Source organism: Balaenoptera borealis, assembly GCF_965194805.1.
Source record: "Balaenoptera borealis genome assembly, chromosome: 6".
In the NCBI taxonomy this organism is placed as follows: Eukaryota; Metazoa; Chordata; class Mammalia; order Artiodactyla; family Balaenopteridae; genus Balaenoptera; species Balaenoptera borealis.
Genome location: NC_138863.1, coordinates 88,393,308 through 88,419,927, shown reverse-complemented (window position 1 = coordinate 88,419,927; position 26,620 = coordinate 88,393,308). Strand labels below are relative to the sequence as shown.

Below are 26,620 nucleotides of genomic sequence, written 5' to 3'. Positions count from 1 at the left end.
ATGTTTTTGTCATTTGCAAAAGCTAAAAGATCTGCTAAAGCCAAGCAGTTCTGGCCGCCTGCAATCTTTCTATAGCATGCTGTGCTCAGTTATGTTCAGCGACTAAAAGCAATAACGTTTTGATTCTAGACTAATATGTCTAGCTCTGCAATTGATTGTAAGCCACTTCATGAGACAGTCTGAAATCCTTCCTGTGTCTACTAGCCTTGATGAGCTCCTTAGCAAAATAAATTAGCAATTTTGAAGCTTTTTTCCCCCTACTTTCCTAACTGCCAAGACTTTCTAAATAAACCCTCTGTATTTTCTCCCACAGCATGATTCACAGGTGGGGTTGCAATTCAGAGATGCTTGTGTTTAATCTGGGTTTAGGTGCTCATGCAGTTCTCAGCAATATCTTCTACATTTGTACTTGCTTGACCTGATTTGATTCCATTTTTATTTTCTGAAAGCTCAGAGGTATGATACAAATGTCAATAAAAATTAATCTCTCCCCAGTATCAACCCCAAAGGACCTTCTCTATCTTAACCCAGAAAGCGATTTTTCTCAGCAACTAATTTGTAATTATTTATTATTATTCTGGACTAAGTTCTTTTTAAATTTTAGTTACTGAAAAAGTCAAATGTTAGGGGATGGGTAGTATTAGTGTACTTGAAAGATCGCTCTTATGTCTGCTCTTTATCTCGTCTAAAATATGTTGAAAATATGTTTTTCCTCTAGAGCATCTCAAGTTGATCAGTAGTGTTAAATTGGCTGATCCAGTGGCAGAGCTTCTGTGCCTTTTAAATGTCAGGTGCCACGGTTAGTGGCAGCACCAGCTCCTGCCACCTTGGCTTGCCAATATAACTCAATGTATCTTAAATGAAAACAGCAGTTAAAGCTGATTCAGTCTAGGGTCCCTCTTCTGAGATTGAAGATAAAGGAGTCAGTAGGTACTAAATGTCACCTTGGTTTAAAACCTGACAACTGCTCTCTATAAAGGAAATGCAGATCAAAACATTTGTCCCAGGTCATGGGACAGATATATTAAATTAAATTCACTTTTGGCATATTCGTACACTATTAATTATTAGCAAAATATATGGTCTATTGTTAGTACTGAAAATAGTAACAATTTAAATTTCAAAATAAGTAGAGACTTTAAGGAAAAGATACAATCATGACTAATGTGGAAACAAAGGTATAATTGATCTGGCTCCTTCTATGAGACATAGGGGACAAGTAATTTTTAGCCTCTTTGGACAGCCATCCAAGTTTTGCTGATAACTGAAGATGATGAAAAAAAGAAGGTAGAGGAATATATGCTGATACTGTTACCCTTGTCAGGGCTACGCATAGAAAACACACACTGTGGCCAAGGCTAAAGTGTTGGAAAGGAGTCTAAGAAATTTCCACAGCTTGTAAGTCCCAAGTCCAGCTGTGCCTTTTGGTGAGAGGGGCAGATGGTCAGAGGAAGCAATAACACTTGTCACACCTCTGGAGTTTTTAGGGGGAAGGAAGCTGCACCCCTGACAGCAAACTTACAAATTTTTCCAAGGACTAATTTTCCCTCCTTTTCCTCCCTAGACCACAAGCTGATGGCATTTTTTTTGGTGTGTGCCCTTATCTGGCCATTCTTTCTCCTTGTTTGACTGCCTTTGGTGATACATTAACCCATGTTTCACAGGTACAAGATCCTCGTCTAACGTGTTCAGCCTAGCATATAGCACTAAGTATACATTCAAAGAAGAATGTTTTTTCCCCCCTAACTCCAAACTCCTCTTAAAGTCCCCTTTGCTTGAGTCTCAGATTCCATCTAGGAATGATCCTGCACACCTGTAGCATTTCTAATGTTTGTGAAGATTTTATTTGTGCCCTCAGGTACTCAATGACATTTATTTCATTTTTTCAACCCCTTGGTGTGGAACGAGACTTGGGATCAAAAGCAGAGTCATGCCTAGAGTCTGTCATACAGAGCGAAGTCAGTCAGAAAGAGAAAAATACCATATGCTAACACATATATATGGAATCTTAAAAAAAAGGTTCTGAAGAACCTAGGGGCAGGATGAGAATAAAGACACAGACGTAGAGAATGGACTTGAGGACACAGTGGGAAGGGTAAACTGGGATGAAGAGAGTGGCATGGACATATATACACTACCAAATGTAAAATAGATAGCTAGTGGGAAGCAGCTGCATAGCACAGGGAGATCAGCTCGGTGCTTTGTGACCACCTAGAGGGGTGGGATAGGGAGGGTGGGAGGGAGATGCAAGAGGGAGGAGATATGGGGATATATGTATACATATAGCTGATTCACTTTGTTATAAAGCAGAAACTAACACACCACTGTAAAGCAATTATACTCCAGTAAAGATGTCTAAAAAAAAAAGAGTTGTGGATAAAGAATGTCCAAAATGCCGTAATTATGTTGTATCTTCTGTGGTAATGGTGTGAAAGGGTCAGAAATAAGGGAAGGTGGGGACTTCCCTGGTGGTGCAGTGGTTAAGACTCCACGCTCCCAATGCAGGGGATCCGGGTTCAATCCCTGGCCGGGGAACTAGATCCCACACGCATGCCACAATTAAGAGTTCTCATGCCACAACTAAAGGAGCCCGCTGGCCACAACTAAGATGTGGCACAACCAAGTAAATGAATGAATGAATGAATAAATAAATAAATGGACTATACTAGAATGAGGTAAAAAAAAAGAAAAAGAAATGAGAAAGTGCATCTCAGATACTCGAAACATTAGTCTGGGTACAACATACCTTCTAACAGAGCAGAGGAACAGAAGAGTGGACCATAGTAAGAGTTGATTAAATATTTCACATCCTGCCAATTAGTTCTACAAAAAGGAAATTCAACAGTTTGCCTACCTTCTTCAGAAGGGAGGGGGGTGCACTAAAAAGAAAACAGCAACAACAAAAACTCTAAGAGGTTAATCTTGTCAGCAACTAAAGAGGAAATATTTCTTTATACTGAAGATTCTAAAAATAAGTACTGGGTATTTTGCCAGGAGTTCTAAAAAAATTAAAGCAAATTTAATGTAAGTTTTCACAAGTGAGTTTAATAAAAAAATATAAACTATTTTTTCCAAGATTTTATGTTTTCATGAGTAAACATGTCAGTCATACAAGAGGGTTGCTGAATATCTCAGACAGACATCACTATTCTCTAATACTAAGTCTAGTGATACAAGAATGTGCGTGTGTAATAAGTTGAGCAGTTTTAAAGTGGGTTTAAGAGCAACAATTTTTACAACTGACTAAACTTCAACGCAGACTTGTTTCTTTCTTGTTCTGTTTCTTGGCACATTTTAAGTAACTTTTAGTTTTAGTTTTGTTTATTTTCTTGAAAAGTCATCTAGCCTTACCAGTTACTCTTTACCTCAAGAGCAGGACAGAGTTGCATGTAGTAGGAAACTAAATGGATCGGTAAACATGTCAATAGGGTTCCAACTTGGCAACCAGCTAAATATAAGGTCTTAGATCAGGCACTTCGCTTCTGTGGGCTCCATTTGCTCATTCAAAAAAGGTTAGATAAGGACTATGCTAATGTTTTCAAGCATTTACAACCATATGCCTAACGGTATAAGAGGCTCCGTGATTTAGGATGAGAGGAGAAGAGAAAGGACTGGGCCAAAAATAAATGAATAAAGGGCAAACTCTTTGATATTTTCACATAAAATTTACATTCACCTCCACAATATATTGGTGTACAAAAATAAGGTTTCAGATTGCCTCTATAAACAAAGAGCTGCAATCTGTCATTTTTTTCCAGCACTGAACTAGTAAATTTTAGAAAATTGTGCTGGATAAAAGAAAGCTATTACTATAACAGAAAAACACACCTGACTCCGCATTGGACCACTTCCTTTAGCTCTAACCCTTGTGCTCTGCTGCTGTGCTTAGTCATGCTGACTCTGCACCTTTGTAAAAGCATGTTGTCTATAAGCCTGAAATATACAGGATAGCCCATTCTCAAGGCTCTAACGTTTAAAGTATAACACATTTCCATTCATATAGAGATAAAAAGTTGCAGAACAGAAAATAGCATTTGTTTTGTTGAAAGTTTATAGGAACATTGTGACCAGACTTGCATGCACAGCTGTGAGAACAGGGGATTCTGACACCAAGAAATTTTCAAGAGCTAGCCACACCCCTCCCCTTTTAGCAACTCATCTCTTGTTGTACTGGCCTGTCATGTGGCAGTGAGCACATGACTCAGTAACATTACCAAGATCAAGGGCAATGTTTAGACAAATTCTCTCACATCTACTTTGTATTACAATTTTCCTAGAACTTTGGTTTATATAAATACATGGATATAAGTGGCAATGGCACATTTTTTAAAACTGATTTGTAAACTATGTCACCGAAGAGAGATGACCTGTATATAGGGAGAAAATGTATGGTATAACATTTTCAGAACCACTGTTGTTGGCAATTTTAAGTAGTTTAAGTAGTTTCTTAGAGCAGTAAGGTTGCTTTTGTCACATAAGTGAAGACAAAATGTCTCTATAATCATCCATCTTGCACCTTTTACCACTCCTTTTACTGAGTATTTCATCCAAAGATTTTTTTTCCAGTATAGAGATGGCTAATTACATTCTTATTTTAGCATTACTAATTCTAATTACATGTAAATGGCTAGTGTCAGTAACTTATAATATTCATGACTTCTTCACCCAGCTCTCAAGCTTTACTTCCATTGCTATCTTTTCATTATCACAATTTTGGCTTCAAGTTATTGATTTTGTCGGGGTTGGCCTAACAAAATATTTGCTAAGTGAGCCAGTTCTTATCATGAACTATAAATTTATTTGTTCATTCAAGGTCATAAATACATATGTTTCTCCCTTCTCCCATATGGAAAGTAATAAATCAATGGTGAGTTGGAAGACTATTTCCAGTACATTTCTCTTGCTTGGTAATGCATGTGTTAAGTTTCAATTTTAATTATCACATTAAGATCATTGAAAGATAATCAAGTAGATGCACTTTTGACACATTCTCTCTAGTGAAGATACATTGGTTGCTCAGGCATTCAGGCTGTGGACTGGCTACCACCCCCAGAATTTTCCTTCTGATTGGTACAGCTCTATGTATATAGAAAGCCATACTTTTTTTCTTTTAGCTAACCTCATGCTTCCAAAAAAAAAAAAAAAACTTGTTAGATAAAATATACTTCTTAAGTTTTATAATAGTGACAAATAAATTTGTTCAATCATTAGCTTCTATCCTGTCATCACTAAGGCAAAGAATGAGACTAACCTCTGACTGCTATTTGAACTCTGAGGTAGAGCTTTGAAGCACATTTACATGCATTGTTTGTACTGTTTGAAAAAACCTTCTTTTTCTTTTAAGCTTTGCTGCCCCTCTTTCATTCCAAACTTATTCAATCATGTATATGGCATTGGGCTGCACCCGATATTTATCTTGTTATACTCCACAAGCAAAGAGAACGCTGAAATTGACTATAAATGAATCTTCAAGGGGTATGTTTCTTATAAATGTGTTCTTCATTGTTTATTTACAAAAAAAATTTTTCTTCTTGTGCTTTTATTCCAAAATTTGCTTAATTGGTTTTAATGTATGCTCAAGTAATCATTTAATGTCATTATTGCTCTTATTTTCTTCTTAAATTATTTTATCTATATAGACTGTTGTTACGTCGTATTAATTTACTAGTAATGGTTGAGCTAGTACTTTAGTTCTTAACTGTCAGGTAGATTGTAAAAAGCCTCTGAAACAAGACCAAATTAGTCAGAGTCATTTAAGATATCAGATTTTCTGCATTTTTCAATGCTTTATCTTTTTATTGGTTGCTAGCTAATTTATAAAAATTCTTGTTTTTAACTCAGATCAATGTATGCCACTTAAAAACACATTTTCCATTTTAAACACATAAACTTTAGAGATAATTCTTTAAAAGACAGAATTGTTGGTATTTTTCTAAGGTCAGAGACCATTTGTTCACTAGGAAGAGTAACTAAGCAAAACCATACATTTGTCAAAAATATATTTCCTGGCAAAACTATGATGAAAATACTGAACTTATTTGAGTTTACCAAGTTTTCTTGATGCAAAACAAATTGTGAAAAATTACTGCTACGGTGTAAAATACCCTGCTCCCCCAAAATGTGTATAGCCATATGCTAAATCAACCACATGTTCCATCTAGACCATCAAAACAACCAAACCAGACTTTCCATTCCTCTGTTCCAACAGACCAGTTAGAGGCTCCAGTGAACCAGCATCCTAAAGAATCTGCTCCTATGGTTTTACTTGCATTAAAAAAAAAAAATTCTTTAATATCATTTCCTTTTTCTATCGGGCTACTGGTATCTTAAAAAAAAAAAATCTATGGTACTTTAATAAACATTAAAGAAAAAAATAGTTTACCAACATGTTACAGAGATGCAAATTTGCTTAACTCTTTGGGTTCATTGTGGTATATCTATAACTGATTAAGGAACATTCTTCAGGATCAGATACATAAAGTGTCCCAACTGAAATGAAGTATTTATTCATAAGCAGCAGAGACCAAAGGAGAGCAAGTAGATTGAATAGAATTTGGGAATACTATGTATGTTACTGTCTTTTATGTAAAAGATGGCCTTGACTTTTATTTTAAAGCTCCTTGTTTCTTAAAAGTATTATTTAAAAGTATTTAAATGGCTTATAGGTAGATGTATTGATAAAAACTGATATGATTCTTCTGTAGAGGACACTTTTTCCCTATAATTTCATTTCATGTACTAGTGTCTTTCCTCAAATTATCACCTCCAGACCATTCCAGAAAATGTCCTAAAATATAAATGAACACTAGAAGCAAAGAATTACATATTCTCACACTGTCCACTGAAAATTCACCAAAAATGTCAACAGCAATCGGGCCAAGTGACACAGTAAGTTTATCTTAATTTATAATGCTTCCAGTTATGGCTGATCCTCATGTTTCCCAGAAAAGCAAGAAGAAAGAAAAAGTCAAATGATTCCTGGAAAGATTCAATATTGATAGGACCTTTACTAGACAAGAAAAAAGATAAATCTGTACCTTTAGGCCTAGATATTTTGGAAACTGACCTAAATATGTTTCATGAGAAAATGTGTTTAATGAAATTTGGTAGCATATATCTTTGTTTTTCTTAAATAATCAACCCCTAGACACATACCAACAGAAAACAAACTATAAGCGTATTCACTTGCCTTAAAATTTGTGATAAAAGCAACTCATCTTTTGGAAATATAATGCATCCTAGTTAAATTATTTTTGGAAGCTTAGATTTGGTATAATTTCCTAGCACCATAGAGTTCATGGTGAAAGTGGACAAGTAAAAATATGAGTTAAATTTCTTAGTATGAAAGATATGGAACTTAAAAGATCAAAGTTCAGAATAAATGGAAGAATTAATTTTTTTTCATAATGCACTATTCCTTCAACATTAGTATGTGCTCTGTGCCAAAACCAATAATAATACAGATAATGTCTAAAATTGATAGATACTCTATACAAAGGGAATTTGAACCTAATTCACACTCTAACCTCTAAGGCTGAAAATCTAAGGCTGATACCCTCTGCTCTAGTGGCTGTGATAAAGACCAAACATGCAGAATTTTTTTTCCCCCACACAATACCTCATTAAATGTACTGATCTGGAGGAAATGAAAACACTAGGAGCTATTTAATCCTTAAGCATATAGGAAAGGTAAGAAAACTAAAGGAAGAAATAAATGAAAATTAAATAGGATATGAAGGATGAGGAACAGAGAGATGGAAAAGGAAATTTCGGGTTAGGAAATAGTCATAGTGTTCAGGCTACTGAATGTCATGAGCACAGTTGACCTTTTCTTCTAACCATTTTTTAGTTGAGAGACTGTTTCTCCATAAGTACCCAGAAAGTTAGGGGCAGTAAAAGAATAGCAGGGGCAGTAGGGACATATTAATGATTGCCACGGGCTAAGTGAAAATGAGCATTAAAATTAAACTCTCCCTTTCTTAAAGGAGTTAAAAGCTGAAGTAGAAGCAAAGGTGAAGGGATTTTGACATCTGATACAGTCCCAAGGTTATAGTGTCTGGGATAAGGCAGGGCAAAGTGTCTCTCAACTTATGTTAAGAGATTGGTGACAGGATTGTAGGTGAGAGAATGTTTAGATAAGAATGAATAAGCCTAAGATCTAATGAAAGAGTTGAGGTGGATGTCTATGTTCTGTAAGTTCTTAGTATTTGCGCTTTAAACATGATTCTGTTATAATGACATTTGGCAAAACCAAGAAGGTAACAGATGCTCTAATAAAAAAAAATGCATCTTTAACTATATACTTGAGCGAGAAATTATACTGAAGTATATCACTAATGAACTCCTTAAAGAGTATACTACTTCTGACGGAAAAGTTTTCCAATTTCAGGCAGAAGACCAACAAACCTTTAGGTCAAGGAATCATGACATTGAAAACTCAAATGTATATGTTTATAACCAAGGTCACTTGGTCCAAATAGAACATTCTTTCCTGGATTTTTGTTTGTTTTAACTTACGAAATGGCAGCAGAGTACGGAGAAGAGGAAACATAAGCACTCCGGTTTAATTTAGATCGATTATTTTGTCTTGTGTTCATCAGAACAATATCTTGGATTTGTAAAACAATTTGTTTTAGAAAATCATGTATTTGTACCTTTCACACTCAGAAGTGCCCTTTTTTAAAAAATTAACTTAAGTTAAATGGAAATATACTACTACTAATTTTAGGCCAATTATATTCCTAGGAAATATAGGTGGGTAATTCACAGCAATAGAAACTGTTCCCTACACTTTCTCCCACCTCAACATTTTATATGTCTCCTGGTCAGTTACAGAAAATTAAATTTAGTTTAAGAACACTATAGTTATGAAGAAAACGTGACACATGTATCTTAGTTAACTTTGAGCTCTTCTTTTACTTGCATTAGTACACTTTGAGAGTTGGCACTCTGCTAAAAAGAAGTTCAAATTCCATGACATTCTATCTTACAACATTTTTTCCATGGGATTAAATTTAATGTTTTCTCACAAACTACAAATCAGCCTTTCAAGAATAAATTTAAGTTTCCTTCACAGTGAGGGGATCCATTAGTAAATTTATAAGATTAATATTTGGAGTTATGAAAGTAGCCATCTGAAGACTAAAAACAAATGGTCAAAAACTGCTAAATATAGAAAGAGGGATGAAAGGATGGTATTGTCCAGAAAACTTTATTTCATACAATTCAGTACTGGGTGTTTTTTTTTTTTTTAAATATCATGCAGTAGATTAATTCTGTAACCATTTTTAAATAACGGTGCTTCATATTTGTGAACAAATGCATATGTAAAGTACATACATGTAGCTTTCATAAAAGCTACACCAAACAGGTTTGCTTATCTTTGGACTACAGATTTAAGTAATGTTTGTTTTATTCTGGCTTTTGCCTATTTTTAATTTATTCAAATAAAAATATTAATATATATTTTATAAGTAAAATAAATTTTAAAAACTTAGCTTCTTCAAACATTGGGAGAAATCTTGTGAACAACCATATTGCTGCACTGATGATTACCCAAGTAATAATCGACTCGGTGTGAAATGCTGACTGATCAGAGATCAGAAAAGTAGACATTTCAGAAGTGTCATTAATTAAGAGAAAATGTTCACAATCTTTTAAATGTGGTAATTAAACTTGCAACAAATAACAATAAAAATTTGAATTTTATTAGACATAATGGGGATTTTGCAATTTGTTAAAGAGGATTTTTTTTAGTTAGTCTTTTGAATACAGATAAGAATATGAATAGTCTTTTTGGTTGGGATGATACAGCAAATCATTTAGGATGGTTTTCCCTGTGAAATAGTTATTTTACTTTTAGGGATTTATTCTAGGAGCAAATATGATAAAGTAGAAATAAGTTAGGCTTTGGCATGAGTCTATCTGGTTCTGAATTCTAACTACTCTACTTTCTAGGTATTTGGCATAGATTAACTTTAAAAAGAAAATCTATTTATTTTTAATCTGTAATATCTTTCCTCATCTATAATGAGAAGGTAATAATTCCTACTTTGCAAACTAAAGAACGTATGAAAAGGAATATATATATATAATGCCTAACAAATAATAGATGCTCAATAAAAGCAAGCTATTATTCTGCATATGGGCTAAGATTTCTCATTATAAAAATGTATTTATAAAAGAAAAATTAGAAAATATAAATGGTCTAAAATAAGTATGACTTTTGTCCTATAAAACATTACATAGATATTCAAATCATTCAGAAAAATATTTAAATGGTATGGAAAGATATTCATGTTTTATTGTTCGGTTAAAAAAAAGGTACAAAATATATGAAGTGAGTGTGATCCATTATCACTTTTAAGAAATACATAAACATACATATAATTGAAAAGATATGAACTAAAAATATTATCTCTAGGTAAAAGATGATTTGTTTTCATTTTTCTTATCTTGATTTTAGAAATTATAATTTAAACATATATTACTTTCATAACAAGAATGCATAATACATGATTTTGTTTAAAAAAATCAGGGTCCTAAAATAAAGTTACCTGTACTATACATTTTAGGGAGCATGGTAGTTGGTTAACTTGGAAATTCTACTCATTATTTTTGAAGTTACAGTGAATTGGGGTAATAGGTGAGGCCAAACACCATAATCCATTTCAAACATCATTAGCAGAACAAGCCTGGAAATTATTCCTCAGTAATACCAACCCTTAGTACACCAATAAATACGTCATGAAAGCAAAACCTGTGACTATCCAGAGGATATTGGAATCAAAAGCAATAAAGTAGTGTGGCTTATGAAAAATAAATCCAACCAGTCAAATTCAATAGATTTTCCCTCCAGTGCAGTAACAGAATTAGTTGATTACAGGAACACATTTAAACAAAGCATGTGATGGGATAACTTATGATATTTGCTCAGAGAATTGATTCAAAGTTGAAGTGAATGCAGTTCTCTGCCTGATAAATTGAAGACGGAAAGTAATAATACATGAAAATATTTTGAAGGATGAGGAGTTATTTGGTGGAAGTAGCACATATTGTAAGCTGTATGATTTTAGATCTGTATTTGAGACCTAACATTGGGTAATCAGTAGTACATTTATTAAAAAGCACAGTTAATACTAATTTGAAAAGCCTTACAACTGACACAGAGGAAAAGTTACTTCTGCAGAACCACTAATAGAGATTTAATTCTCTAAATTGAATGTGGGCTAATATATTGTTTTGAAGAGAAAGGAAATCCAGAGGAAAAATATCTTAGCTATTCTTTAGAGAAAGGTAATAGCTGGCAATAGGTGAGTAGCATAAGAACCACACATGCATGTACCCAACAATCCTCAGTTTGGCCTATGAGGTGGGTCTTATGCTCTATTTTATAGATGAGGACCCTGAAGAACAGAGAGGTTAAATAATTGGCCCAAGGTCAAACAGTAAGAGGCAGAGCCAAAATCTGGTTTACCTGGAATGCTTTCCTCTAATGTCTATAGACCTTTGCACTGTGCTGCAGTAATTAGATACAGGTTTGCAGTATGACTCACTAGCTAACCTGCCCACCACCTTTCCAGTACAACTAAGGAGCTATATTGATTGAGGCAACATGACTTAAGGAGATTGACACTGTATTACAGTCCTGGTAATTCTACCTAAAAGATGTGTGATCTTGGTCAAGCCCATTAATTAAGATCTGGTCTCAGTTTCCACATCCCTAAAATAGAGAGAATGGGATGACCTCCACTGTTCTCTCCAGGCCTAATATGTAATTCTCATCTCAAAGCCAATAATTTGTATGTCTGAGAAACTTTTTAAATGTGTTGAGTCCTAGGGAAGGGTTATAAAAGAAAAGATCTGAGTTGCATTTGACAAGACACTATGATGTTGGTTGGACAAGAGAAATGCTGTCCATAGAGACACACCACCTTGTAAAAAAACTACCAGTTGTCACAGTAAGAGGCTTGAAGAAGAGGAACATCACACTTTCTTTGTTAGCCTTTTTCTATTTTGAAACTTCTACTCTATGATTTTCCCTTGGAAAACAGTACTTTCAGCTCTACAGTAGGGGGAAAGAAAAACCTAGTCTAGCAGTATTTTTCAAGAGATGTAACACAGCTTCTGAAGGTGCTATAGCTGTGGGGAAAAAAAATCTAAGGAAGAGGAACTTGCAAAGAAGACTGTAGAGTGGAGAGAACTTGCAAAAATGAGTCATCTCAATTGCCCAGTACTTCTCTACATAGGAGTCTGTTCAAGCTGAGGATTCTCACTCACTCTTTTCAAGGGCTGGAACATGAGACAGTAGATGCAACAACTGCCTGGACCGCCTCCTTTGGTCCCAGGAAAGGAGTGCCAGGCCCTTGGGCATGACCTTACCCTCAACTGTGAGTCTGACTTGAATCGGGAGCCTTCACAAGCTCCTAATAAAGGATGAGAGTGCCTAGGGAATGATTTCTCCCTCTATTTTCCTTTTTGTTTTAAGCAAGTAGAAACCCAGGGCTCTGAAGAAGAATGATAAAATCCAGGTTAAGTGAGTTGTTCTTATTGCCCCAAAGTTAAGAAAACTGTAGACTGAATCACCCTGGCAGTAAATCAGAGAGATCCACAAACACATTCCTAAAATGTGACTCTGTGTCCACCTCCTATTCAGGAGTAAACTGGACAGTAGCAATGCAATATCAGTGAAGCAAATTCAACACTTTTGATGTCTCACTAGCATCATGATTAAAAGGCCATTTTGAAATAGTGTAGACATACCATTTATTTTCACTTTGGTCTGGAAAGACTCCTGATCCCATAGGCTGTAGCAAAGCAACCTCCTTGATTGGCTCTATCTGCTCTGACATGAAATGCTTGGCTTAATACATGTTTGCCTTACATCTCTTCCTTTAAACATCAGTTCTCTTTCTGCCACCTTTCTGTCTGAATTTTCTGGGTGGGAGGTGCCAGGAGCGTTGTGTCTGCCAACAGGTAGCCAGACACTAGATCAGTCTCTCTCAATCAGCAAGTCCCCATCTGTTAGCTAGAGTCTCTATGCATTCATTCTGCTTATTACAGCAGCTGAGCCTCAAAGTGGGTTCTTTGTGGGCTTCAGGCAGATGCTTAACAAGGTGAGCCAAAAGGAGTCTGGGCATTAGGAGATGAGTTAAGGAGACCTCAGCTGGAATCTGTTTTTTTTTTTTTTTTTATGTTTTTTCAAGTGCTTGTCTACAGCTTCCCCTGATAGCTTTACCACATGACTTCACTGGGGCATCAACCAGACATGCTATTTGATACTTCAAACAAAAATGCTTGTGCCATGCTATTTTTTAAGCTTAATATCTTATTTTGAGTTTTAAAATGTTCAATAATTATCAATATCCTGGCTTAAGCATTATTAGTTTTGAAGGAGAGTCTTAGTAGATAGACTTTAAAGATATAATCAGCTCTTACCAGGGAAAGCCAATTTAAGTTCAGGATAAAGAGATCTGTAATCACGAATCACACATCACAGGGTTAGATGGTACTTTAGTGGCAGTGCAGCCTCAGGATGTGCTCCCCAGTGGTTAGCCATAATAATTCCAAAGAAGTCTGATGGACGGGCCAGCTCAAGGAGGGAAATCCACATTTTGTAAAGGGGTTGGTGCAGACCGGCTTGTGCCAACCAATAAAATAATGATCTAAAATGACTGAATATTTTACTAGGTTCAGACATTCTTCAAATGGATTTACAGTTTCAAAATGTTCTTCGAGCACATTTTCTTCATTTTCGTTTCCTATTCTGTTCATGCTTGAGCAATACTGTAAGGTGGAGTAAAATGAGGGGGGGAAAAGAACCCATTTCTATAGAAAATCATTAGAAATTCTTTACATGGGATCCAATTGAGCAAGAGCCTGATAACTAGCAAAGAACTGAGTTGGTACAAGTCATATTTCTCACAGAATAAGCAGAAAGGTCTGGGCGAGAGTGGGCATTAAATGAAAGCATTTTTATTTAATTGAGGTTTGAAGTCTACGCCCCTCTTCCTCCACTCAGCAGACACAAAGGCAAAACTGCCTCAGGGAACCGTGGGCAGGCAATTTGAGAAACGTGTGAAGAGCAATTTCCAGCTAAGCCAATTTTTGTCAAACATCATGTGGCTTGGCCAGTATGGGCTTTGCTAGTAGAATCTGAAGCCCGAGGAATCCAGCCCCCATCTCAGACGCCACTCTGAGAGAAGACGTGAAACCAGGAGTCCAGTCTCCAGATGGGAGAGGCTTTTAATTGGCTGAGTGAGAACCAGGGTCTGGGCACAGAAAGTCAGACACGTCCTTGCTGGCATCATCATTACTGATTCAAACCGCACGAGGAGTACCTAGGAGCTGCCGAGGGGAGAAGCGGAGTCCTCCACAGATTTGAACCATACCTGAACGCCAGGGAGGAAAAGCAAAAAGTGCTTTCCTTGCAAAAATATTTGAAAGTGCTGCTTTAACTCATTTAACGTCATAATAACAATGTGCTGCCCTGCCCACGTTTTAAGGCTACTCCTCTCTGCATTTCTTTTCCAAATTAGACATTTCCAACATCTTTGTCTTTTTATCCCCAACTGCCCATTATATGCTAGTTAATAATCAATTTTTATAGGTACAATTTGTGCCTGAAAAGGTAAGGCCAGCGTTAAACAATATCACTAAATACAGTATTTATGAGTTAGAAGAAACTTCTGTTTCATTATTAAGAGTTATATAAAAGCTTACCTACTTAACACTTGATTACGTGGTTTTTAGACTCAGGAATTACATTATGCGCACATGACTGCCTACACTCTATGATCTGACCTGAAGTCAAAACTTCTGATTATCAAGCTGGACACCATTCACTGTATAGAAATTTTGTTGTTTTTTTTTTTTTGCGGGGGGTGGGTGGAACTTGAAGGTTTACCTAAATGTAAAGACTCCTTCTCAACATGTCAGTTCTCCTTGAGTGGGTCAAGTATTGAGCTATGACCTAATAGCCTGTCAGGAATTAGGAAATAATAACTTGAACACAAGAACCAAATAAAGTGTAGGCCATGGGAGGACATGGGGAGGAAAATAAAAAACAAAGCAGGAGATTATGTCACTGACTGAAAAAAAAAAAAAAAAAAGGTGGTTTCCCCAAGCAAAGCCGATTTTCCTAAGGGCTCCTCTTCATTTTAATACTGAACATTTTAATTATTTACGTATACAAGGTTTTTAAACAAAAAGGTTTTTAAACGAGAGAATACTTCAAAGTCATCCAGAGAACTTCCTCCAAATTCATATTCCCCAGGCTTTGGATCACACTGGCTCAGAATATCCAGGGATGGTATTTAGGCCTGCTTGAACATTTTGCAAAGTTTCTAGGAGGCTCAGATGCACATTCCCGGTTAAGAATAGTGGTAGAGCTGCTCACGTTTCCTAGGTGCTACCAGATGGTCTGCTACACCCTCAACTCTCCCTGATTCCCATCCAACTTGTCTCCTACTTACACATGTAAATTTAAAATGTCAAGTGAAAACTACACCCAGTTACTGCTCCTTTCTGTTCCGACGCACTTTTCCATATCAGCATACAAAATCACCTAGTTTTCCCTGAAGCCCCGAGGAAAGTGGTGTGAAAGCTTTCACTTGTGCTTTCTACTAACCTTTTTTCTTCCTGTAGGCAGTAGTATTTTTGGACAAATGGTGTTTAAGCATCATGAACTGAGGCTTAAATTTAGTTCAGGTAGCTTACCCCTATCACTAATTTCCGCTTGCAGAGTCAAGCCACAAAAGTATCAGTGAGAAACACACACAAAGATTTTACCAAAAAATGATAATGAGTAGGCTGGCAGAATTTAAAGGGGGAAGGAGAAAGGCACAATAGAGTTTTCCTCAGAAATTTTAAAACAGAGCAGCCATCATTATGGGGCAGAAAATATTACAGCCATTGCAACAGAAATATACAAGTCACCTTAACATGTCATTCAGATTGCAGGTTGGAAGACTTGATTATAACCTGAATTACTATTAAAGCAACTTGAAGAAACTGTCCATCATAAAGCAGATTGAGGGGCAATGGAAGCAGAGAAAAAGTCAAAGTGATAGATCTTGGCATCACTAACTGACATACTATTCAAAAACGCAAGAACTTCAGCTGCTGGCCTTAGAGTATTTTATATTCCAATTTCAATGACGAGGCTATACCTAATGAGAAGATGGATGGTGAGAGTTGTAACCAAGAACTAAGTATTCTGATAACTTTTAGCAAGATGGTTGTATCAGGCTATGCTTGCCTAAAGCTGTTAAATGTTCTATGATTTTAGCTCCACCTATTCTGATTCTAGATCAACAGTCTGGTCTATGGCCAGTAAATGGTTTGGTTATGAAAACACAAGGTTCCAGTTCCCTGAACTGCATTTATTGCTGTGAGTTAATGTTTATGATCATCTTCCTGTCAAGGTCTGCCCACAGACAGAGAATGGACTGGCCCTATAGACTTTCTTAACATAACACACAATTAACAGTCAGATCCATGGTATAGCTTTAATTCTTAGTTCAGGGCCTTAGCTCTCTCACAGGGACTATTGATAGCCTTCTAGCTTTTGGCTATGGTCTTACTCCCTCCAACTAATCATTCAACAGGGTTTTCAGAATGACCTTCTTCAAATGCAAATCTTGTCATTTTATTCACTTGCTTAAATCCCTTTAATGTCTCCCCACTGACTAAAGTTTAAATTGCTTAGATGAATAAGGAAGAGCCTTGAGCCCAAGATGAATAAGGAAGAGCCTTGAGTCCAGCTATCACTTACCTTTTCAGTTACATCTCATGAAATAAACTCCCACACCATCACTGTTACCTGGCTTGGAGGCTCTCAAATACATTAAGCTTTTTCACAACTGCATGCTTCATGCAGTTGCTAATGCCGAAATGGCCCTCCTCTCTTTTCTGCTTGCCTAAACACAAGTAAATGTTCTGTCTGGTCTTGGCATGATAGTCAAGACTATGAAGCATTTCTTAAATATTCAACTACCAGGATCATTCTTTTCTCCATGTCTGTTGTGTGTACTTCAAACTAGAACCTACAGCGCTTAATTGCACTTATTACTTTATATATCTGCCTTTATTTTATTACAACCTGAGTCTAGTGACCATGTCTTACTCATCTTTGTAGTCCTAGAACTTGTCATAATATTTTGCCTATAGTAGGAACTCAGTATTTGTTGACTGACTTAAATAACTAAGGAGGCTCAAATTGCCAGCTAAGGAGGTTGGCAATTAGATCTTGAAATAGGAAAAAAATAACCTTTATTAAGCACTTACTGTAAGCCAAAGACAACACTGAATCCATTTTAATTGATGAATTAATCTCTAGATTATCTGGGAGGAGAACAGAGGAAAGGCAATAAATACAGTGAACAAAAATTCTAATAATATAATCAACCTTGGAAATCTAGTAAACTAAAACACTAACAAGAATAGCAATAAATTTAATTAAATGAAAGCAATTTAATCTATATAAATTGTACAGATTCATGACTATATTTAGCAGTTAGAATTTTCTTAACACCAGAACCTCTTTCCATACAAAAGATATTTAAAACATTGTTTTGAAAACAGAGAGAAGATAAAAAGATACTTAAGGAAAACAGTTAAAAGGTGATTTCCATTGCCAATATGCTTTATTCTGGCAATTATTTTTAATGAGATCATGATTCTTTTATTTTTAAAATGACATTTACTTTTATTTTGGTTTCAGGGCATTTGTGTTTGTGATAAGTTTCAGTTTTTTGTTTTTTTGTTTTTTTTAATATTTCTTAAGGGCCCCTCTGCCTATCTCCTCAGCATTATGAAATGCTCCTGAGAGCCATTTGGATGATAACAAGTGCTGCAAACTGCAGGTGAATGGGTCTCAGAACCATGCAAACAGCAAACAAAAGCATTTTATAATAACAAAGATAGAGACTGGGGAGTCCTTATGAATATGTTATTAAGCACCTGCACTCCAGTTCCTAAACTGGAGCTATTTGAAAAGAAGAGATGCTAACTTTCAGCCAGAATTGATGTCTGTAGAGAGACTGTGATTTCTTTTTTTTTTTTTTTTTTTTTTAACAGCTAAATTACCACAACTGAAATATGCTACTTTCCCCCAATACCTATTTGGGTGCTGAAGTCTCACCGTACAGCTAATCCTACTCCAGCCATATACCTGGGTAGGTAGAAAGGGCTTGACCTCCGAAACGTTAAGTCATTTTCTATGCTGGGAGTTATTTTTTGTTTAAGAAATGAAAATGATCATCTGAAAGACAAAGCCTAGCACAGAGATAGGTGTGTTGGAATGTACTATTCAGAGGAAAGAGTGTAGCAATGAAATGCAGGTGGCATAAGAGAAAAGTGGGTAAAATAATCAGACGTCAGAATGGAGAGACCTGTGGGGGAATACTTTGAGGACTTGCCCAATCTCTTCAAGCCTGTAAAGAAAGTCTGAGTTTGAGCAAATATGGAGATGGTATTTAGAAACCCTAATCTCCATGGTTTAGGGAAACCCAGCAGAAGCAGCACGTCAGCTGGATCCAGACTCACCTGCTGCGAAGGCCAGCATGGCACTAAAAACAAGAGCTGTGTGAAAGAAAAAATGCTAACTTTCAGCCAAAATTGAGAAATTGTTTGTTTTAAACTAAACTAAGTTATGTAATGGTAGAAAGAGATGAGCTATTGAAAGGGAACAGGGCATCTGGGTTTGGGACGCTGGAGACACAGGGACCTCTCCTCCCTCAGCCTGTCTAGGGGCAAGTTGTTTCTGGAACAAAGGCTAAGTGAGTTATGTCTGGGTTTCTAATGTTCTTCTCTTTAATTGGCGTGCATTGCCCAGGCTGAGTATAAAACTGCCTTCCTCTTTCCATAATGACTCTAAGATGGGGCTGAAATATGTACTAGTGACAATGGCAGTGAAGAAACTCATGGATGCTCTTATGGGTTGAATTTTGTCTCTCAAAAAGATATGTTGGAATCTTAACCCCCTGTACCTGTGAATGTAACCTTATTTAGAAATAGGATCTTTTCAAATGTACTCAAGTGAAGATGAGGTCATTAGGGTAGGCCATCATCCAATATACTGGTGCCCTTGTAAGAAGAGGGAAATTTGGACAGAGACACACAGAGATGGGAACATCATGTGAAGACACAAGACACAGAACGAAGACAGCCATATGAATATAAAGGCAGAGACTGGCCTTATTCTGCCATAAACCAAGGAACGTCTGGGGCTCCCAGAAGCTAGAAGAAGCAAGAAAGGATGCTCTCCTAAAGGTCTTGGAGGAAATAGCCCTGCCAACACCTTCTAGATTGTAGCCTCTCGAACTGTGAAACGAAAAATTTCTCTTGGTTTAAGCCATCCAGCTTGTGGTGTTTTGTTATGGCAGCCCCTAGAGATGGCAACCTCATCACAGGAGTAATAGCAACTCACTACAGTGGCAGCAGTAGAGATCAGCAGAGGAGCCTCTGAGCTTCCCAGGAATCATCTGTAATCACCTCTTCTCAGAGGGGTGATAGCAGTTAAGACACCTACACCTTTTTCAAAGGGGACTTCTTTTAAGAATTCCAGTGACACCAGGATATGTCTCCTAATTCACTGGAGGAATGACCCCAAGGAAGAGACAACATTCTTTCTAATAGAGACTTATGAGATGCAGAATAATAGAAGCATCTTGGAAAGGGAACTTAGATTTCCTCTGGACTCTCAGAGTAGTGAAGTCTTCATCTAAATCTTACCACAAGGCCAGTCTTCTCCTAGGTAGGGAGGGAACCACGTTCTCCTAGGTGGACAGATTTTTCTGAATATGGATATTGCAACATCCCAGCCATGGCTTACTAAAGACTTGTTGCTTATTAGGATACAGAGCTTCTTAAAAGTCAGAGAAACCCTCTTCAGGGTATTGTGGGAATAGGTCTTAAAATACAAAATGTATTTTTCAACTTCAAGAAAGACAATAAATTATTGGCTTAAGGGGAAAAAATCATGTAATAAGGCTGGCAGACTCCCAGTTTGGTCTAGTTTACCCCATTATTTTATACATAAGAAAACCAAGGTCTGTGGGATTACGTAATTTTAGGCAACATCGGTTTCCTGTCTTGTGCTTTCTCACATTCATAGTACAACATATCACTTGCAAATCATGTTAGAGCTCTTCTGGTTGACACTAATGTTGCTCCAGTTATTGACACTGGCTCATATTAAGTCATCCTGAGAAGTAAACTTTCTTCCAGTACTTCACTTAAACATCTTAGATGAAAGCACCTATGTTAAAAACCTCATTTATTTTTATTCTCATAAGAGATCCACTGCTTTGGGTCATCATGATAGAGTTCACTGTCCTCTCAATACATCTCAATTTCCATCACGTTTTCAGTCACTTCTTTAGGCTAGTTTTAAAATCCAGTTGGCAGAATTACTATGATTTCTCTTTTTTTTTTTTTTTTTTTTTAACCAGCTGATCCTCTTGCAAAGAGTCAAACAGTCTCCAAGAAGGAAAAATTATGCTGTGTATATAACGTTATCTGCAAATCAATATTACTTATCATAATGTTTCAGGAAATAAAGTTACTATGGACATATGGGAACATTACAGATTTCTACATTAGTCCTAGGAATAGGTATTCAAAATGGTAGAAGTAAAAGAAAAAAAGTTTACATTATGCTAAATTAAGCCCAATTCTCACAACTGGCAAGTCTATTTCTGGATCACCTAGTCTCCCAGTAGTAGAGACAGGCTTTAATCAAGTGAAATCAGAAAACTTATTTTTTTTAACACATGAACACATACACACATACACTGCAGAGCTGTGTACAGTTTAACAGGTTATACATTGCACAACTCCAGGGCACACAATTTTCATCACAGTCAATGAAAATGTATCACCTTCTGATGGAAATCTCAACCAACAAGCGGGTTACAGTGACCTTATGAAATATATATCTGAACAAAAGGAAAATAAAATTGTGTCAGTTCTTTGAAGAAGGTAAGATTCATCTGAGTTTTATGACACACTTTAAGTTAATGAGCTACATCATATTCTAAGGTTAAAGTTAAGTTATTAGAAAACGTCATTCCTAACCAGGACAAGAAGATTTCATAATTCTTTTTCCACTTCTAAATTTTTATTCCTTGATAAGAGTCTCTTTCATATAAAACTACTAAAGGGCTAGAGCTGCAAAAATGTCTACTGAAAAATATTGACATTCTCCCTTCTTTATACTCAATCCTATTCAAACTGCATGTGATTAGTAAACACCTGTATTTGTAAGAAAGAATTAGATATGGAAAAGGCAAGAGGATCTGCTTTTAATATTTTTTTCAACTTGGAGCAAACGACGATATTCAATTTTTATTACACATACCTTCACACAGACACATGCACACTCACACAGACACATGCACACTCACACATAAAGCAGGATTATAAATCAACACCTACTCTCTACCCAAAACTCTGAGCGGCAGCAGCAACAAAAAGCTAAAATATCATTTGTGACCTTAATTGAAAATGGAACAACAACCCCCAAAAATCTCAGGAGAAGATTAAAATAATCCTAAAAATTTTACATGGTATCCGAAGATAAAAATAAAGTGATTAAAAATGTGTCTTTTTGTTCTGTTGTCCTTTCTCTAAGTGCTAATCAGATTGATAATCTCCTAGGAATGCTTATCCTACTTTGCTAAACCTTTCATTAAACAAAACCTCGGGTACAGAAAGACCTAATGACACCTAAATCCAAAATAAATAAATGAGTAAATAAAAACACATAGATACATGCCTATAAGACAGACATTTTTTTCATCATCTCATTTCAGAAGACAAATACTTGCATATTGTTTTGTAGTAGTAACTGGAGCATTGTAGAAATCTGAAGAGAGCCGGAAGTAGGTTTCCGTTCTGTTTCTACTCTATACCACTGGTGTGACTCCCAGCAAATAACTTAAAGAAACTGAGGTCTAGGTAGGTTATCTGAAAAATGAGGTAAACACTTTCTTCACTTTTTAAAGTTTTTTTTTTTAGATTTTTTTTGATGTGGACCATTTTTAAAGTCTTTATTGCATTTGTTATAATACCGCTTCTGTTTTTTTTTTTGTTTGTTTTGGTTTTTTAGCCACGAGGCATAGGGGATCTTAGCTCCCTGACCAGGGATCGAATCCATACCCCCTGCATTGGAAGGCAAAGTCTTAACCACTGGACCACCAGGGAAGTCCCACTCTTTACTCTTGAGGTTGTCTAAAGTATATAATATAGTGAAACTTTTCTGGCATTTTACTACTATTAAAATTTTTGATCAATACTAAAGACTAAAGGATATGCAGCAGTTACTTAAAATACTATAGCGAGGGAAAGGCTTATCCTTCGAGAATAGCTTACTTGCTCACATGCCTGGACTCCACTGAACCCATTTTGTTCACCCTTCCTGAAATATATTTTCTGACTGAGCTTAGAGAACTATGTCTTTTCCTCCTCAAAGCATAGCTCAAGCCTCATTTCCTTTATGAGGTCTGTCCAGATTAAACACTGTGTGAATCAAATTACTGGCAACATTCCTAGAACATATATGAAGCGATATCTTTTAAAATTCACCACAAATCAATTTTGGACTGAGGTAAGACATAATAAGAGTAAAAATAATAATAATAATAACGGGCTTGTGAATACTTACAAGTGGGAATTTCAGATCCTAAAAACCATTTTTGTTTCATTAATTGAAATCAAATCAATCTAATGCCATATCTGCTTTGGAGATATAACTGGTACATCTTGGACATGACATTGTTATATTTTTATTTTAGTAAGATATCCAATAAAGTTTCCCATGAAATCTTTATCACAAGGTTGATAACTTGGATAGTGGCCAACAGTCTGGAATAAGGACAATGGGGGGTCCCCTAGGAGGTTCACTTCACAGTTTATACTTCAATGTAATCAGTATAATACACTAATTAGTAACATGGCTGGGAATGCAGAAAATATCCTCATCAAATTTGCAAATGTAACACACTAGGACAACAGATAGTGTGCTGAAAAACAGAATTATATATTTTTTAAATCCCAAAGAATTAAAAGCCAAAAATAAGATTAAACATACATAAATGTCAACTTTTATACTTAACTTAAAAAGTAGAACTCAAATGTGAGATTAATATCTTTAAGGCATGGCTGCCAAAATACAGACATGAATGGTACTCCTCCTTTGCAAATAACAATGATCCATAGTTGGTTTAAAAGCACTGAAAATAATTTTGCAGAGCATCCTTCATGTTGGAAAAAACCCAGAAGCCAAAAGTTTGCAAAAGGGGAGATAAAGTGTCTTTCCCAAGAAGGAAAACCCCCTCCTCCTATTCTTCCTTGCCATAGCTAAGTCAGGCTAGACTACTGCAAAAGATTTTATTAACCACTAAGTGGAACCGAAAGAGAACTGGAAAGAATATAAAGAATATACAAACAGGGGTCTTAGATCAATTACAAGTTGATATGGGATCAAAGAAATACTCCATCCTAAACACGAAATACTCCATCCTAAATATGGAAACCACTTGCTGTACAAAGCTCTTTAGCCACATTATATATTGAAATGAAATGTTAAAATTGGTCTAAAAACCCAGCTCCACAAACTGAGTAAAACTGTTTTATCTAATATAATATTTTGTAGTGGATAAGGAGGTTTTTGAAGCCTATATAAGAACATTAAATATGCTCAGGTAGCAACAGAAATTGTAAAATTGGTGGTAAACTGTATATATGACTGATTACAAGTCTGCTAGAATATGCTCTTAAGAGAAACTTCCTAAAAGTGTTTTGAAAGGAAGCATTCTGTAGCCTTCAAAAGACTATGTTTGGATGGTAGGCACGGAGTGATTTTTGTTTTGCTTTTATGTATTGTCCAAGTTGTATTTTATAATTAAATAAAGATAATAACTTACATAGATTACTCTTTGTATGTAGTGTACTCGTTGCTCTACTTGCATTATCTTTACAATAACTCATTTAATTCATGCTAAGAGATCATGAAATAGTTACTCCAATTATCTTTATAGATGAAGAAACTGAGATGCATGAAACTAGATTACTGACTGTGAACATTAAGTATTATTATAATATTAATGATAATAATAACTATACCTAGTAGTGAGACTTTGATTCAAAAATCTGGCAGTTTACCTCTAAAGTGCAAACTCTTAATTACCCTATAATATAAAATGATGCCCAACCTAGTTTGGTTTACAAGTCAGAATGCCTCATTATGCCATAATTAATTTATAGTCAACAGCTTAAAGCATCTACGTCCTACATTTCTTATGCTGAGATAGCTAGACAATACCTATTCCTAAAGTACTGATACAACGTTAACGGTGTGACCTTACACAAATTGTATAACAATGAATCTTATTCTTATTTTCAGATGAAGAATTAACACATACCATGTAGAGTTTTTATGATAAAAATAACATGCATGAAAGGCTTATATCAATGACTATATTGTTGTTGTCTGGGAGAAATTGTCCCCATGACTCTCTAAATATTGTTTTCTAAGAAAAATGCCCAACTTTATTTGTTCCTTTATTACAGGAAGTAGATAGATGTTTCAATAAGTGGAACTTCTTCCGCTTAACAAGCACTCACTTATCAATCCTGAACAAATCTGAACCCAGCCCAGGGCCCTATATATGGGCTGTGATAGGAGGAATACTCCAGACCCATCTATCTCACCCCAGGTATTATCCTGCTGATATTATTCTGTAGTTTAACGTTTATAAACTTGGTTGATGTGGTACCACTAGAACAAATTCACGTGGGTTGTGAGAGTTTCTTTCTTCATCATTAACAGGGAGGATACAATGGTTTCCATTCTAGAAGCATTCTGGCCTTTCCCAAAGAAGATGGCCTTTGGCTGTAGAGGTCCAAATGGAAGAAAAGATCCAGGGTTTTTGAGTGCCCTGACTTACGCGGATGAAACAAATTGCTGCAATCACTTCTGCCTTGATCCAACGAGTTGTTATCTCCCAGAAATAGTGGCTTTTATTGCTGCTAAGGGGCTGCTGTATTCTTTAAGAAGGAATGATTCCAACACAGACATGAATGCTCAAACCCTTATACTAAAATCTTTAGGCTTAATTTTATTGTCTAAATCTGTAATCAATCTGAGAGTGGAATAGAAATATTTTTAGAAAACAAGTTTAGAAAAAGAAATTTTATACAAAAAGTAAATTGGTCCTTTATAGTAAGTTCTCCAAATGTTCCCAAGAATGATTTTTTAATTCCCTCATTATACATTTGGGAAATTGAAATGAATACGAAAACCTTGATTTCAATTCATACTTGATATGAGAAACTAGGCCTTTTAAACTTTTAACCAGATTTTCTAATGTACAGGTATGTAATTATAAAGGGAATCCTATTGCCCTAGATTTTTATTGCTTTACTTCATTGACAAACAGATTTAAGCAATTAACTCCATCAGAGATGAAAACAACACAAATCCATTGGGTTACTGGATATGTCTGAGGCCTGTGTTGACACAAAGAAATGACACTATTCATGAGTATAGTGGGTAAATACCTGTATTTATAGTTATCATAACTGAATCTAAATATTGGAGTATTACTATCAAACCTAAACTTGAATGACAGCATTTGACAAATGAGTAGATAAAAACAAGTCAGGATCTTGATTGGTGAGGCATGTATATATATTCCATCAATGTTTAAACAGGGCAATTTTACTTAGACCAGTGAGCTGGGGAGGGTAGAGATAAGAGAATACTATGAAGAACAAAATTGAGTCTGACTCATGGAGGGTGGAACATATGAAGGAAACTTGGCTAATATACACAACAGGGACAAGGTTGGCATTAACTGATATTCTAAGTTATAAACCTTGTATGAGGCATGCTTTTAACATGTGTTAAACTACATTGAGGATTGGAGGGGACATTAATGATAACAATGCCTAGATGCCTGAGAAATTTGTCACTATCTGAACCAGAATGTCAGTGAGGTGATTTTTTTTTTTTTTTTTTTTTACTACCATCAAGGTATGAAATGAAACTACTGTGTAATACTCATGGTCTTGAGCTAGTAATCTAAATTAGGCTAAGTGTTGGTAAATTCAAATGAGGACTCAGTGAGGGTATTACAATGTCAATGTTTTTTTTTTTTTTTTTTTTTTAACGGATTCTGAGGAAGAGCTAAAACATGCCTGGTATATCTCAGTATAAATATATACTGTAATTTATCTATTTCCAGAATGAGGCACCAACTCTTTTCATGGAATCCCTACAGGTATAATAAACTTAGGGATCTGTTCACTGGGTTATTCTTTTCTAAAACTTCAGTGTTTCTGTTCATGCTACCTGGAAGATAGCCCAGCTCCACTTGTGATGATGATTAGCCTTCTATTTCTAGAAAGATGCTTTTGATTAAAAATAAGTTTGCAGGTGACATCAGGCATCCCTGAATTTAAGGGATTTCTTATCCTCAATACTGAAGCTGGATATTAATTCCCAATCCACTCTTTATATAGTTGCTTCCCTCTAAACCTAAAAGGGCAAGAAGAAAAAAGCTCCTCATCCCTGGAGTCTGCTGTTAGTCCTTTCTTCAAGTCCTTCAAGCATCAG

The 26,620-nt window shown here is 35.8% G+C and overlaps 1 protein-coding gene across 1 annotated transcript in view; it reads right to left on the bottom strand.

The window, feature by feature from the left end:
- Nucleotides 1–26,620, bottom strand: part of LRP1B (LDL receptor related protein 1B) — a 1,905,856-nt gene that overhangs the window by 1,433,619 nt on the left and 445,617 nt on the right. The window lies entirely within an intron of this gene.